Source organism: Galeopterus variegatus, unplaced genomic scaffold (assembly GCF_000696425.1).
Source record: "Galeopterus variegatus unplaced genomic scaffold, G_variegatus-3.0.2 Scaffold44, whole genome shotgun sequence".
Taxonomy (NCBI): domain Eukaryota; kingdom Metazoa; phylum Chordata; class Mammalia; order Dermoptera; family Cynocephalidae; genus Galeopterus; species Galeopterus variegatus.
The window spans coordinates 973,310-991,023 of NW_007726155.1; positions in this window are offsets into that span (position 1 = coordinate 973,310).

A 17,714-nucleotide genomic window follows, 5' to 3' on the forward strand; every position below is an offset into this window, starting at 1 on the left:
CAACAAGAAGTTGATCCCTATTTCCTGCCATACATAAATATCAATTGCAGATGGTTTTAAAAATTTAAATGTCCTTAAAACGATCCAATACAAATTTAGACAAAACATCCAATAGAAAAAAAAAATATATATATATACAAAAGACATCAACAGTCATTCAACAGGAAAAGGAATTACAAATGCCCATTAAAAAAATAAAAAGACGCTAAATCTCATTTGTTGCCAGAAAAATGCAAATTAAAATCTCAAAGAGATACCATTTCACACTCCGTCGTTTGGCAAAAATCAACAAGCCAACAATACCAAGTGTTGCTGAAAATGTGAAACAAGGGGAGCTCTACTACATGGCAAGTGGGAGTTTAAAATGACACAACCACTTTAGAAAACAACAAGGCACTAATTAGCCAAGCTGAATTAGCACGTTTCCTGCAATCTAGACATTCTGCTTCTGGAAATATACTCTAGAGAAAATCTTGCAAATGTGCACCTAAAGTCACGTAAAAGTATGTTTATAGCAGCTTTGCTTATAATGATAAAATGCTGGAAACAACCCACCCATCTATCAATAATGGAATAGAAAAATTAATTGTGTAGAGAATGGAAACCTATAAAGGAAGCGACAGTAAATGAACCATATAAACTGGAATTCTCAGGAACATAATGTTCAACAAAGAAAGCAAGTAGCTGAAGGATAAATCTGGTATGATTCTGTTTTCATATGTTCCTGAACACCAAAACAAAACAAGATTTTGTTTAGGAATATGGCAAACCAATAAAGAAAAACAACACATTTGTGGTTTTCTTTAGAAGGAAAGAATGTGAGGAATCCGATTGGGAGTGGACATATAAGAAGGTTCAATGGTTCTGGAAATATTCTATTTATTTCACTTTGTGGAGAGTTTATAGGTGTTCATTTTACTGTTACTACCACTATAACTATTACTAGTACTGGTAGTACTATTAGCTATAGTAGTTCAACTAAATTTTATTATATTGTTGGTCTTAGTAATGTTACCTGCCTGTAGTTATGAGTTTTTGACCCTTGACATAAATCCCAGTTCACAGCTCACCTTCCCCAGGATGAGTCCAGCTAAAGAAAGAGGCAACAGGCATTTGAGCCTTTTGAGATTTTAATAAGTTGGGAAATTACTACAAAAGCTGACATGCGACACTGACTAGAATTTAGAAGAATTACACAAACCAAGCCCTTACCACTGCTCTACCTTGCCAAACTCCTGGCAGATATCACAGCCATCTCTCCCACTGAGCTCAAAGTGGCCTCAAAATGCTCAGCACCAGACTCTAAGCACCCACTCACAATCCATCAGTGTTGACAGGTGAGATACAAACTCCTTGCAAGCCCAGTTCTGGAGTTTAATATCCTTAGACACCTCCATGCCAACAGGTTCAGGGCTGCCAATCAGCCCATTCATAAAAGCCCATTCATAAAAGGCACTTTTCAGGTCAGGTGACCAACACCAAGAGGGAGGCCTGTGGTTTTTGCCTAAGTCTCCCAACTTATCCTAACTTGAATTTATGTGACGGAAACAAAACTGTTCTTGTGCTAAGCAACTGACTTCCATGGATAATATTTGGTTTGGGCCTGAGGATACATTTAGGGTTTAAAAGAGAAAAATCCAGTCAGTCAGATTCCTGCCTTTTTCTGGCTCAGGTGAATCAGAGAGGCCTCAGTTGCTGAAGTTCTTTACATGTGACATAATCCTCTTAACGGGTAGGAAGGGATGCTTGTGTTTTCTATGATTCACACTTTACTGGAAGAGGGTGAGAGATAGGAAGGACTACTTTCTTCCTCTCTCTCAGTTGCTGAAGTTCTTTACATGTGACATAATCCTCTTAACGGGTAGGAAGGGATGCTTGCGTTTTCTATGATTCACACTTTACTGGAAGAGGGTGAGAGATAGGAAGGACTACTTTCTTCCTCTCTTGTCAATAGCACAGCCCATAGTAGGGGGATATAAACTCACCCTGAAATGCTGAGTAGAGACAGCTGCTTTCACACTTGCATCACTAGATTCTCCCCATAAGAGGAAGGGTAATTTCTCTGAATGATGATTTGATCAGTCTGACTTCCATTGGTCTATAATCCTTCCCTGTGCAGGGCTGATGTATTAAAACACTTAGTTGCACACTCATGCCTGTCTTTTGGGTGTTCTGCTAAGAGCTGCCATTGTCCTCACCCCTCTGTGGAGCCAACCATCCCCAAGCAGGTCCCAAGTCTAGCCTTAGGGAAAGGAGTACACAGACCATCTGGACCTCAGACCCACGCCAAATAATAAAACCCCACGTTACGAGTAAAAAGTGTATGTTCCCACTTGTACGACTTTGTCTCCCCCCCCCCACTTGCGTCAGAAACCCAGAAGAGGGTGTGATTACTTATATTCCTCAGTCTATAGCATAAGGTGAGATGAAGGTTGCCCCTTGGCTCTGATTAGGAGATTCAAGTGGAGAATTCATGTAAATCAATAGGTGCTAACATAAGAGACAGATGGAAGAATCACAAAACCAACAAGCATGTCATATGTTATTACAACACACTAAGGACAGTCCTATCTAATATTTATTTAGCACTTACTATGTGCTGGGGACTGTTCTTAGTGCCTTACTTAGAATGGCTCATTTAATATTAGCTTATAACAGCCCTCCTAGGTAGGTGTTTTTATTATCCCTATTTTACAGATGACAAAATAAGGCACAAAGAAGTTAAATGAGCATGGCATCTAGAGGCCAAGTTTATCATTTCCTTTCCTAATATACGATTAGCTAAGACATGATATATCTTGAGGGTACTGGAACATTTAGTAAAATTATTCAAGTATTCATTCTACAAGAATTAATCCAGTGCTTACCAGGTGCCAAGGACTTTTATAGGTATTAAAATGTGCTGAAATGGATAAATTCCTATCTTCAAGAAGCTTATATTTTACACAATTCTTCAATAATAGGAACCAGATATTCTTGGAAAAATAGCTGATTCTGGGGCTGGGGCAGGGAAAATATAAGATGAGTCTGTAGCACCTCATTTTTACCAGAAACTGAGGAAGTGCCAGAAAACAAAAGGGTAGGTAGCATGTCAAAAGGACACAGGAGCTAACCTGAAAGTATTTCCAACAATTTGAGCAAAAAAATAAACAACACAGTATTGGACTATAACCCAAAGTGTAAAATTAATATGCATGCTTCTATACTGATACAAATAAGTAACCAAATAAATAAATAAATGGGAGAGAAGAGACCAATATTTCTTACAGAAGAATTCCAAGAGTAACCACTATTCTGACTTCTAATAGCACAGACTAGTTTTGCTTATTTTTGAAACTTACATAAACGGAAGCAAATGTACCCATCTTTGAATGTATTGAAACAGGACTACCTGTTAGGTATGAAAGGGACTGAAGTGAAATACAGGACACTGAAATAGAAGGGCTCTGATTCTTCATCATCTCTGGTAGATTTTATGTGATTTTCTTTCTCTTACGATGCCCATAAAATTATGACTTTAGAATTTAACTAAAACAACAAAATACTTCAAATCTTATTTTTATTTATAAGTCTAATGTTTGTAAATTTGCAAGCTGAAAAATGAACTAGTTGTTTATGACTCAGGATTTTTCAGATGCTTGTACAAAGGCTTCACACGATTCATGTCCCCTAGCTGACCAGGCTTCCAAAGAAAACAGATGTCACCATAACATGAGAAAATCAGTAGTAACTACTTAGATTTGCCTCCACTCAATCATTTCTTCCACATAGCACTAACTGCTCCTCTGAGTGTGTTTGGTCACTCTCAAGGATAATTTAAAACTCCAATAGAGTGATGTAAATAGATTAAAAAGTGAAATTGTCTGTCTTGGGAAAGGGGCAGAATTTCATGAAATTGGTGAAAGTGATACTGGAAAACTGCTTTATAGGGAGTATGGAGAGACGTTTTATGAGAACTACTTTTGAGCCATATGCAAAGCCATTGATAAAGAGAATCTAGTAGAATTAGGCCAGTTAACAAGGAAAGAGGAGAAAATCAATACAGATGGATATTTCAGAACACAAGGATGTGAATATCAAGGAAACATGAGAGCACTGTGAGATAATTTGATGAAATTCTGGAATATTTTGGCAAAATTTTAATGATTGCTATATGAAAGTCATTGTGGAGTGAAGGATATTCTTCAATGGCTGAACAAGTATGCGTTTATAACCCAAATTTAAAATATAAAAAAATAAGCTAATAATTTTAATTACTTTTTTCAAGATAAAGTCTCAGTTTAACCACCCCCTTTCTCTACTATTTATGATAATATTTGGCCCCTGACTTATTTATACTATACATTATACTCAAATTACGTGAAACTCCTCTTTAGCTATAATGTTGTTGTTCTGGAAGCTCCAACTGGGAAATGAGGGTCTCCCTAGATGAGAGAAATTCTAACTTAGCTGACCGGAGAGTTTCTAGATTTGAGGAAAACACCAAACTCGTTGCAAAGCAAGAATGAAAATATGGGGTATGAAGGGAGGGTGTCAGGCACAGAGGCAGACTTTGCATATGGTTCAAAAGCAGTTTTCATAAAACTGCCGTCCACGTTCTTTGAAATACTTGTCCATCCAGATATTCCATGAGAAAAGGAGTCTCTGGTCAAATAAGTTTGAGAAACTTTATAAGCCTTATTTCACTGTTTCAGACTCACAATGTATGTTCCAGACTCACATTATGATGGTTCTGCATCAAAACCACATGATAAATAAAAGGACTGATACAGTAGTTCCCCCTCAGACACAGGGAATACATTCTAAGATCCCCAGTTTGCCAGAAACCACGGACAGTACTGAACACTATATATGATATGCTTTTCCTGTATAACAGGTGGGCAGTGCATACAGTGTGGAGACGCTGGACGAAGGAATGATTCACATCCTGGTCAGGACAAAGCAGGACGGCATGAGATTTCATCCCACTACTCAGAACAGTGCACAGTTTAAAGTTTATGAATTATTTCTGGAATTTTCCATTTGATATTTTTGGACTGTGGTTAACTGCAGGTAACTGAAACCGCAGGAAGCGGAACCTCAGATAAAAGGGGATGACTGAATTGTTTAGCACATCCCAGACTTGTTTACTACATAACCTTTTTATGCAGATGACCATTGACATCCTATCGCATGGGTCTTCTGGGACCACACTTTGGGAAACAGCTGAAATTCAAGATGGATTCCCTAATCTTGAGCATTTTCAGCCTACAAGGCCACTTTTTTCATGGCAGGTGTGATGGTTAATTTTATATGTCAACCTGACTGCATTAAAGGATGCCCAGATACCTAGTAAAACATTATTTCTGGGTGTGTCTGTGAGGATGTTTCTGGAGGAGATTAGCATTTAAATTGGTAGTCTTAGTGAAGAAGATCAGCCCTCACCAATGTGGGTGGAAATAAACTCAATCAGTGCAGGGAGTGAGTAGAAGAAAAAGGCACAGAAAGGGTGCATTTGCTTTTGTTTGAGCTGAGTTATCCATCTTCTGCCCTCCAATGTCACTGCTCCTGGTTCTCAGGCCTTTGGACTGGGACTGAATTATACCAGCAGCTCTCTTGGTTCTTGAGCCTGCAGACTGCATTATCTCAGGAATTCTCAGCCTCCAGAACTGCATGAGCCAATGGCTATAATAAATCTGCCCGTATATGTAATATCATATATATCATATATATCATATATATATTAAAAAGCAGGATACAGAGAGATAATACATACATACATATATATATATATATATATATATATATATATAATCTCATATTGGTTCTGTTTCTCTGGAGAATATAATACAGGAGGCAGCTGTGGGACCTTGCAGTCAGATACTCTGGGCTTGTTCTACTGCCTTCAAAGAACAATCGGTGACATTCTAGGTGACACCATATGCTGCATTAGGCCTCTGCCATGCTAGTGGTAGCAGCAGGAATGAACAGCCACAAGACAGCTCTTTCATGGATAGCGATTATCTCCTTAGAATAAAGAATACCTTCGGTTGAGTAGAATGTCAGCCAACCTTTCATTCCTTCTAGCCTGTTGGCTCTGGGTATCCTTCTGTTCTAGCAACTACTATATTTGAGTTTTCTGCTTCCTTCCCTCTGTCATAGCAGGCCTCACAGAAAGTCTGCCATCCTGCTGCTGAAGGGCTGACGGGCTGCAGGGATTCAATGCATATTCATGAGGTAGTTGTTTCCCAATACCCAGCCAGGTAGAAAATCACTCTCACTTTCCTAGGAGGAGGGATAATTACCCCCTCTTAGCAAGGAGGTTGGAGAAAGCAGGTTGAGGAGGTGCTGTTCTCTATGCCTCTGTGGGAAGTAAAATCCTCCCAGATGGGGTAGGACCTGGGAAGGAGGAGGAGGTGAAAGAGGAAAGAGATGAAGCAGGGACAGCGGAGGTGACAGGTAACAACTCCTCTAAAATGAAAATAGCCCTAGTTTTTCTTGGTCATAAAGGTCATGCACACTCAGCAGAAAATTAAAGCAATGAAGAAAATATAAAGAAGAAAGTCAAAACCACCCAACAAAACCACTATAAATATTTAGTGAATGATACTCCAGATAAATTGTTTATTATATCAACCTCTTATGTGCATAGTGTATATATTTAAATATAGTATGTTCTTGGTTTGCATCCAATATGAGAATGAACTGCCACACAGGTTAGCGGTGCCCATGGCCGACATTCCTCCTCCAAGGCTCCCTTTCTTCCCTAAACCTGAGCAAGGGCTGAGAATCCTTGTAATCACCACTGATGGACTTTGTCATACTAATGCTAGATGTTATTTACAAGTATAATTTTTTTTACTTATGTATATGTGGGAGATTTATTTACGCTTTCATTCATGTATGTGTGCAAGTGTGAACAAATTTGAATGAGTACTTATTATGTACCACAGCACCACACTCTCCCAAGTGAGCTATGAGCCGGCCTTCAACATAAATAGTTTTTGATTCCACTTATGTAAAATGTCCAGAAAAAATGAGTCTGCGGAAACAAGACTAGTGGTTGCATAGGGCTGCAGGTGACTCTGGTCATGAGAGATCTTTTTGGGGTGACAAAAATGTTTTTTTTTTTTTTAAAGATGACCGGTAAGGGGATCTTAACCCTTGACTTGGTGTTGTCAGCACCACGCTCTCCCAAGTAAGCTAAATGGCCATCCCTATACAGGGATTCGAACCCATGGCCTTGGTGTTATCAGCATCGCACTCTCCCAAGTGAGCCACAGGCCAGCCCTATGTACCAGGCATTTGATTAGATGATGAGAATGAATGATTAGCCTAAAGTTCTGTGGTTCCTATCCTCATGGTACTTATGGCCTACTGGGAGGGACACAGGCATTATTTAAACAATCACATTATAAATGATCAACAAATGTGATGAGTGTTACAAACGAGAGGTATAAAAAACTGTGGGTATGCATGGAGGAGAGTTTCATTTCGTCCTAGAGAGCAGGGAAGACTTCATTCTGTACAAGTATATAGAAGGTCTACTCTATCTTCTTATAAGGCCATCCTGTATATTATTCTATGGATTGATCATAATCATTTAATTCTTTACTGTTTTGCATTTTTTCAGTGTTATAAACAAGGCCACAATAAAGTCTTTATATTCTTTTAGTTAACTGGGTATACCAGGCCATTTCCTGGATCCAAACCTTTGCCCATGCTATTTTCTACCCTCACCCTCTGCACCTGACATTCAATCTCACTCTGCCTCACCTCGGTGAAATAAGTGCCCCTTTGCCCACCATCACCAGCCCACAGGGTGCTCCTCCTCAGAACACCTGACACCTTTTTGCTGAATGGCTTCTCTGGGTACTCATTTGTACGTTCTTTCATTAATATCTTTCATCTATATATATCTTGTCCCAGTTAGTCTAGATCCTGTGGATGGTGGAAACAGTGTCTCAAAAGATATTTGCATTTCTCTTCTAGGTACATAATGATGACAATAGTAACACAAGGGCCTTCAAAAAGTTCATGGTACTGTAAAATCAGGATTGTAGAGCCGCATCATAAGGAGGACCTAATGTAAATACACCACTCTCAACTTGTCATGGTGCCTTTCACAGAATAGCTACAAGGGTACTTCAGAAAGTTTGTGGAAAAGTAGAATTAGAAGATAATACAAATCCTTCCATAAACTTTTTGAAGGCCCCTCGTATAGTGGTTCCAGGAGGCTCAGCACCTAGCCCAAGGTTACCTGACTCTGCCATAAGACTTGGAGTCTAACAAACCTGGGATCAAATTCCAGCTCTGCCATTTACAAGCTGTTGTTGTTGGTTCCTTATATTCTCTAAGCCTGTTTCTTCATCTTTAAAATGAGGTGCTATGGGGTGAATGGTGGAACTTAATTTCCAGTACGGCATTTGAAAGATGGGGCCTTTAAGAGGTGACTGGATTGTGAGGACTATGCCTTCATGAGTGGATTAACCCATTCATGGATTAATAGGCTAATGGTTTAATAGGTTATCAGGGAGTAGGTCTCGTGGCTTTATAAGGAGAGCAAGTGAGCATGTAAAAATGCTCTTGCCATTCTTGCCATGTGATATCCTGGTCACCATGGGACTCTGTAGGGTTCCCACCAAGAAGAAGACCCTCACCAGACGTGCCCCCGGACCTTGAACTTCCCAAACTCCAAACTCTAAGAAATAAAATCTGTTTCAGTTACTCTGTTATAAGCAACAGAAAACAAACTAATACAGAGGTTAATAATGATGGTCTGTTCATAGGATTAATAAGAAGGCACATGCGAAGAGGGGCCACATCAGAAGCTGCTGAAATTCCTGGAACTGAGCTCTGTGTGGTTGGCAAAAGGAGAAATAATTGCATTGTGTGGGCTGTCCTATTCACTACCCCGGATGAGGAAGGTGTGCCCCAGAGAGAACATGTGGTGGGAGAAAAAACGCTGTGGACTCAGTCAGATTCTGTTCCCAGACGCCTCTCCTGCTTGAGCATGCTGCCAACACAAGTGTGATTCTGATGTTAAAAGGTTCATTTTCTCTGTACATCAAGTTCCTAAAACATTCAATTACTTCATCACGCACTCAAGCAGCGCTGTGGACTCAGTCAGATTCTGTTCCCAGACGCCTCTCCTGCTTGAGCATGCTGCCAACATAAGTGTGATTCTGATGTTAAAAGGTTCATTTTCTCTGTACATCAAGTTCCTAAAACATTCAATTACTTCATCACGCACTCAAGCAAAAAAGCAGCGATCTGTTCCAACACAATGAGAAAAACTGGCCACCTTGGGTGTATTTTGAGAGAAAATGGCAGTGCCCCCTATGATGCCTTCCTCAGGATTTGCAAGGCTGATGTTGGCTCTACTCACGTGAGATGTCCCTCCATGAAGCTTAAATGGTAGAGCTGGGTGCCAACCATGCAGTGTGCTGAGATCCAATCCAATCTGCATGGATTTCTTAGGAAAAAACTCAAGGTGGCAGTGAGGGGAGGGGACAAGGCATACCAACAGGAACATGGTCTGCCTCTTGCACAAAGACTTATATCTACAGACTGTCGACAGTACAGGCCTATTTAACACTCAGAATAAAATCCCACCACAGCTGGTCTCTTGGCCATGGAGAATAAGCTTTCAACCTACCCCATACCTTTCCCCCTGTTACCTGTTCTGTCCAGACCCTCCATGTCAGCAAGGCTGACTTGTGGCCCATCCTCTCCCTCAACAGGTCTTCTACTTCTACACTTCTCAGCATTTGCTCATATTTTTCCTTTCAAGCTCAATCCTACCATGCTGGGGAACCCAATCCAGATCGTGCCTCTTGTGTGAACTCTCTACCCTTGCGGGAATCCCTCCCAGTCACCCACATCGAGCACTGACCATATTCCAAACTGGGCCAGAATCATTGGCTTTTACCATCTCTTGATTGACCCAAGCATCAGTGTTCCTTAAGGACGAGGACGACATGTTACTGACTGATTTCATCATTTATTTATTTGGTTTCTTGCCTTGTTGAAAAAGGCTGTAAGCTGGAAACCACATCTTGTTTCTTCTCTATCCTGGGCCTTGCCACTTCTAGGCAGATATTAAAAGCTCCCCGGATGTCTGGTGGTTGAGTGATTGGTTTTAATTTTTTTTTTTTTAACACTTCAGTGGCTGGAAATCTCACAGAGGTTATGCATTCAGTGGGCCATACTTAGGCTAGTAGAGAAGGTTGATCTCCGGCTAGTTTTGAGAATTAAAAGTATGTTTTGAAAATGTGTAACTTTTGTTTAAGTGCCCTCTTCTCCCAGAGAAATGACTGACATTTGTGGTCTAGGATGCTTTCCTAGAATCCCTTGTTCAGCCTGGCCGGATGCTCAAAGAAGGCAGGCTTAGGGGCAGTTTGAATATTCTTCCACAGCAAGGTCTAACCTTTAGATGATTGAGCAATTTTAGGTCTGGAGAAAAAAATTTTGATCTACCCATAATTTATGAACATTCTGCATTCAGCATCCTACTTATTTAACTTATGTAAGTTTTAAAGTTTAATCTTCACAAGAACTCTTTAAAGTAGATGGTGTCATCCCATTTTACAGATGAGAAAACTGATACCTAGGAAATTTTGGTTCCTAGGAAGGTCCCACAGCTCTAAGTGGCCATTCCAGTGAGAGAAGCCTGTACTTATCCTATCTTGGGACCTAAATACGGTTGGCATAACACGTAACTCTTTGGAAAAGACTCTCTTAATGTACCAAGGTGGATATCAGCCCTTTATAATAAATTGTTTTCTTTTTATCGGCATGAAAGAAAATGCAACTGTGAATACTGTACATTAATAGGTTTTATGTGTAACTAATGGTTTGATGGGCTGCTATGCTGTCTAGTATTACAGCAAGTGATCATTACATTGCAAGAAGAGGAAAATGTGCTTTATTGCTAGAAAATGATTGAATCCTTCCTAAAAGGTAAAGGTAAATATAGAAGACTGATTTAAAGGTCAGGGTTAACACGCTCATTAATTGCTGGGTTAAAATCCAGCCCAATCCTTCTTTTTCGGATGAACAAACCATTTAGCTAAGTGATGCTCTTCACGGGTAGCCTGGGGCTTTCTTCTAGCCAAGGCAGGAATCTGATGAAGTCTTGTGAAGTGGAGACCAGGAGCCAAGAGTTTGGGCCACAGAGCCAGAGGTTAAATCCTGGCTCAGCTTTGCACTGGCTGGGTAACCTCAAGTGCCTTATACAACTTCTTTGTACCAGTTTCCTTAACTGAAGAAAATGAAGATTAAAACCTACCCCCCAGAACTGCTGGGAGAATTCCATGAGACAATTCACCTACCACACTTGGTTCAATTCCAAATTATGTAATAAGCTCTCAACACACACACACACACACACACACCAAAAAAAAAAAAAAAAAACCAAAAAAACTCAGAGACAACTAGCTATTACCATCTAAATTAGAGGTTTGCAAACTTTTTCTGTAAAGGGGAAGATAGCAAATACTTTAGTCTTTGACGGTCATACAGTCTCTGAAGCAACTATTCAAATATGACCTTCTAGCATGAAAGCAGCAATAGACAATATATAAGTGAGTAGGTGTGGCTATGTTCCAATAAAGATCTATTTGCATAAATAGGCTAACGGTCCGATTTGATCATAGTTTGTTGACACTTGTTCTAATCTAAGCTATGCAGGAAGACACACTCTGACCTGATCATAGGCCTCCTGAGGATGAAAAATAATTGCAGTGAGGGTTGATGCTTATGAAGCAGGACTAATCTCTGTTTTACACTGAGAGCTAAAGGACTGAGTTGTACAGAGCGAAGTGATCTCAAATCAGTGTCATTGGGGAGGTGTTAAAAATACAAATTCCAAGACTCTAACCAGAAAGGTGATATGACCCAGAAATTTGTATTTTTATGGCAACGCTGATATGCAGAATCTCGCCTGGGATCTTTAGGGATTGAGTATTGCAACCATTAGAGGAAGAGTGGTGAATGGGATCTATTTACCATATTTTTCGAGCTTTACCTTCAAGAGTCTATTAGAAACTTTGCTGCCTCCCTTGGAGATAAACATGCCATGAAGAACATTGAGAGCCCTGAAATGACCACTAAAAGTGTTGTCAAACCTTTCTTTTGAACAGACCCAAATTCATCCCTGCAGTAAATTGAGCTACTACTTACCTGAGGTCATAAACCCCCAGAGGAAATCTCCACTTGCGCAAGATGCATATCAGTTGCGGATGTGGAACACCAACATGGCAAACTCCTCATTCAAAAACTTACAAAATGAGATAACCATGTTTTCATGGTCCCTTGGAAAGAGTTTTTGATATGTGCCAAAAGCAAAGTTGTTTTGGAATTTTTCCTCTGTCCATAATCTTTCTTTTTTTCTTAACCACCAGCCCTTTCTGAAGCTTCTTGCCTGACTATTGGTGTGGGCTCTGCTTTAAATTATCTTTCCGACCTCTATGTTTTTACCTGTGTTCTTTTCTTTATTTGGGATGCTAAAGTAAATTTTTCCCTGCTACTCAGTTTATCACTTTTGATATATTGGATTTTAAATGTTTGTTTAATGTTCAAATTGATCAAGCAGCATGTCACTGCTATGGGATGGTTAGAGTCAAGGCTGCTCAAATCAAAATGAGGACAGCATAGCCCATCTTCTTACCCTTGAATTTGAAGCTGGGGTAACACGACCCTCATTCTGGATTAGTTTGGATCAGACACAGCAAGAGGATTTTTCCATCTATCTTTGAGGCCCATAGAGATTAGAAGATTATTTGGGTTCTCCTCTCTATTGTTGTAGAACTGTAGAATACTCCACATGTGAGCATAAACAAGATTTCTTTTTTCAATAGATATGAATTAAATTTTTTAAAATGTATTTTTAAATCACTCAGATCACAACAATTCTTTGTTGCTCAAGTGAGCTCTTCGAGTGAGGACAAAAATGACATTAACGCAACCGCAAATTACTTAGCTTTATGATGTTAACGGAGCAAAGAAAACTGACTTATTAATCAAATGTATTGTTGAAAGAGAATCTTTGTGGAATTTCAGTCTGTGCAATGCATCCATTTTTATTGGCTTCACTTTGTTATGCTTTCGGAGCTATTTATAATGTTATTCCACTGAAAATTCCTTTCCATATTGTCATTTGTCTTGCATCTCCAGAAAGCGTCCCATCCAAATTAGAAAAAAAAAGAAGTTAGCTTCTACACCTCCTTAGAATCAATTGAAAGTGGCATCTCCTGGGATTGGGTCCATCTCTTATTCAAGTCCGAAGTTTCTCCTGCTCCCAGTGGGGGAAGAAAATGGAACTTTCTCCCAAAGAATTTGCTTTAGGAAGTGGACCTCAGGCAAATTGTCCCACTTCACTCTTTCTTAGAAGTGATCTGCTTTAATATTTTTTTTCTTTTAGCACAAATAATGTGAGAATCAGAGCCATCTCAACAGGCGAGCCAACTGTGCAGTTGCACAAGGCTTGTGTTCAGAGGGGCCTCACACTTGATTTAATGCACTACTAGTGAGAATAAACATATTAGAACACTGAATATTTTTCTCCAAATCATTTTTTTCTTTCCTTATGGAAAGAAACAAAATAAACAACAAAATGTCAAAGAGTTTCTGAGTTCTTACTCTGAGCTAGGTTCTATGCTTAGCATCAAGTGTGGTCATGTTTCATCCCTACATAACACTGTAGGTACTATTATACTCCCATTTTACAGATGAGGAAATTGAGGTTTAAAGAGAGTTAACATGTTCCAGGTCACAGAGCTACTTAGGGGTGAAACTGAGTTTTTAACTTAGCTCAGCTTCCAAAGACTGCTGTACTACCTAGCAGTTCATTGTCAGTTCTCACTTTGAAATCAATAGTTTAAACATTTAAATAATTCAAGTTTAATCACTTTCTCTAGACAAATGATCTGGAGGGTATGTGAAACTGGATCTGGGAGACAAAGTTGATAGAGATTCTCCCTCCCAACACTGACCCCTCATTTCTAGGTTTGGAGGCACCTTCAGACTGGAAGACTATGGCTTCATACATTTTTAAAAAGTCTTTGATTTTTTATTTATTCTGTATTTACAGCGTAAATACAGTTTCATTGAAGGCCATGAAAAATGGTGTGTTTGATAGGTTTCGTTTCTCTCTGCCTAATGTGTACTTTCCTTTCCTCTCGTCATACAGCCCCTTGATTTTCTGTGGAGGTCTGCTCCTTTCGATTCTTTGCCCTTGTTATCCTAGTGGAGTCACCCCACCCTAATCCCACACAATCAAAATCTTTAATGCTTTGGACACCATCATCTCAAATGCTTTCATGATTGATGATTTAAGGATGGGAAACTTTGTGGAAATTATGGGGGAAGAGATTTTTTTTTTCTTCCTTTTTTTTTGCTGAGCTGGAAAATGTAAACTAGGAGCTCCTCAGGCCTTCAAATTCAATCAGAGCCAGGAGACAGAGGAAGAAACATTTCTGATGCACTTGAGCCCTTGATCCATTCAGATTCACTCTGGACAATTTGATTTCATGACCCAAGAAAACCCCTTTTTAGCCTAAGTCGCTTTGAGGTGAGCTTCTGTCACTTGCAACTAAACGAGTTCTGGCCAACATAAGTAGCAACTACCATCATGCGCTGCATAACAACGTTCGGTCAACAACAGATTGCATACATGATGGTGGTCCCATAAGATTACAATGGAGCTGAAAAATTCCTACTGCTTGGTGACATTGTAGCTGTCATAACATCATAGAGCAATTACTTAATTTTTTTATAAATTTAGTGTAGCCCAGGTATACAGTGTTTACACAGTCTACAGAGTTTACAGTGACGTCCTAGGCCTTCACATTCACTCACCACTCACTCACCGACTCACCCAGAGCAACTTCCAGTCCTGCAAACTCCATTCATGGTAAGTGCCCTATACACTTGTACCACATTTTATCTTTTATATTGTATTTTTTACTGTACCTTTCCTATGTTTAGATATACTTAGGTATGCAAATATTTACAATTATGTTACAAATGCCTAAAGTATTCAGAACAGTAGCATGCTGTACCAGTTTGTAGCCTAGGAGCAATAGGCTATACCATATAACCTAGGTGTGTAGTAGACTATACTATACCATATAGGTTTGTATAAGTCTATGATGTTTGCACAAGGACACTGATGGAGTTTGGATGTGTTGTCCCCTGCAAAACTCATGTGGAAATTTGATCCCCAATGTGGCAGTGTTGGAAACTGATTGAGTCATGGGGGCAGATCCCTCATGAATGGATTAATGCTCTCCTTGGGGGAGAGGGGAGTGATGAGTGAGTTCTCTAAAAGTCTCTGTGGGGTTTACCACATCATCCTTTCGTCCTGTCATGAGATAGGTGATGTTTCAGATAGAGACTGACCCCTTAGCTTGGGTCCCAGAGTGAAGATGCTGTGGACAGGTAATCTGAGGGAACAGTACACCTTGTTGTTGTAAGACACTGAGGTAAAGGGATTTTTGTTTGTTTCTGTTGTTTTGATTTTTTTTTATTACTGGTTATGCATATTCATGGGGTACAAAGCTGATCTTATCCTAACTGATATGTACTCCCCGGGTGGCAAATCAGATTTGGGGTAGGAGAGAGAGAGGAAATAGGTATCATTTCTCAGATGATTCTTACATGCTCGTCCGCTTCCATCTAGGTAAAGACTTGTTTCATCAAAGCAATGCCCTTTTTCCAGAAAGTGTCACTATGAGCGCCATAGTCCCAAACTTACCTAGCTTTGACAATACTGTTCAGCTTCTTATGTACCTTCTAAGCTGGGAACCTATCTTCCAATATATTGAAGACATAATAATTTATGATAAAAAAAATGGTTCCTGGAGTTTTGTTTCACTTTATTCCTTCTTGTACGTTTTCTCATTTTGTGATGCAGTTTAACTGCCTTTTCAAGCTTTCAAGATCATTATTAGGCTTTAAGTTCTTATAACCAAGGTGAACTGCTTACCTATGAAAACAAAGACTACACAAGGAAGGGAAAAAACATATTCTGAGTTCCTATTAAGTCCCGGTTCCTTGGTATTTGATGCTGCGTAATAACTTCGTATAGCATACATTATACGAAGTTATACGATGACAGATCACTGTACTAGAGTACAGGTCTGAATTTAGAACTTCCACTCTATTATCTGTTATCCTTAGTCAATACTATCTAGTATCCTTAGCCAATTACTTAGTGTCTTAGACTCTCAATTTTCCCTTCAGGAAAATGGGGATAATAACATGGATCTAGCTGAGGTGTTGCATAGATTAGAGATAATAAACACACATAATTTAGCATGGTTAGGACACACAGGAAGTGCTTGATATACTCTCCTTATATAATTTCCCTTGGTTGTCTATGAACCAGTTAACACTCACTCCCATTCCAAGGCTCTGCCTACTCCTCTGGAGAACATGGAAGAGCATGGATTTGACAGTCAGAAAATGTGAATGAATCACAGTACAGACTTCACAAATAAAAATAACAGGATGCCCTGTTAAAATTGAATTTCAGATAAATACCTTTTTGGTATAAGTATGCCTCATGTATCTGGGCCATCTTATCCTAAGAAAGTATTTGCTGTTTATCTGAAATTCAATTTTAACAAGGTACCTTGTATTTTATCCAACAACCCTACTCATGGACTATGAGTAACTGATCTTCAGCAAGTTATTTAATATCTTCAATTTTATCATCCATAAAGGCAATATTAACAGCACTTACTGAGAAACGATTATGTGCCTGTAAAGCTAGGTGACCATGCCAGTTGTTGGGCTCTTTTACCTGCTGGTAATCCTGCACCGACTGGGCCTATTGTCGAGCTAAGGCTGGGTCTGGAACCCACAGACCCCTCAAGCCCATTCACAGACTGGGTCACAAACCCTTCACATGCCAGGCTGGGTCCCGAGACCCCTTACGCACAGGTTTATGAGCTAGGTAGCTGGCCAATAGGTACTTGGAAGCTGCAGGTTGGAAAGCATGGCTGAGCCGGTGGACGCTCAAGGCAGACGCCTGCCTGCCTGCTTCACTAAAAACTACCTCTCCTCTCTTTCTCTCTTTCTCTCTGTGTCTCTCTCTCCCTGAAGAACACAAGAATAGCAACAAAACTAAAAAGATACCTTGGCGCACCTGCGCACTAACCCCCCCTCCCCTGTACACAATTTGCTTACAAAGGATGTGCTGAACCACATCCAACTGGACCCGAGGTTAGAGCCCTGACTAAACCATTCTATTTTCCCAACGGTACCACACAGTTTTTAATTTATTTTATCCTCATAGAAAAATTGAGCTAATTTTGTTGTTCTTATTTTGCAGATGATAGTATTGAGACAAAGAGAGGTTAAGGATCTTACCCATGTTCACACAGCAAATCAGTAGTTGAACTAGGTTTGAAACCTGCCTGATTCAAGAGGCCTCACTGTGTTCTACTGCTTTTATAAAATGCAATGGTATGTCTATCAAATACTAAATCCATACATATTGGTATAATCTGTGTGGTATAATACATAATACTTAAGTATAATTACATACTGGTGTAATCTTAATAAATCTGAGGTTTCCACGTAGCTCAGTCTTATGGAATCAAATTTTAAAAAACACAGTTAAACTGCCAAAAAGAATTTTTTAATGTTCCATTAACAAGCCCAAATATTTGAGCAACACTTCTCAAAATTCTCATCCTTTTCCTGCCACTTCACTTATGACCTGCAGC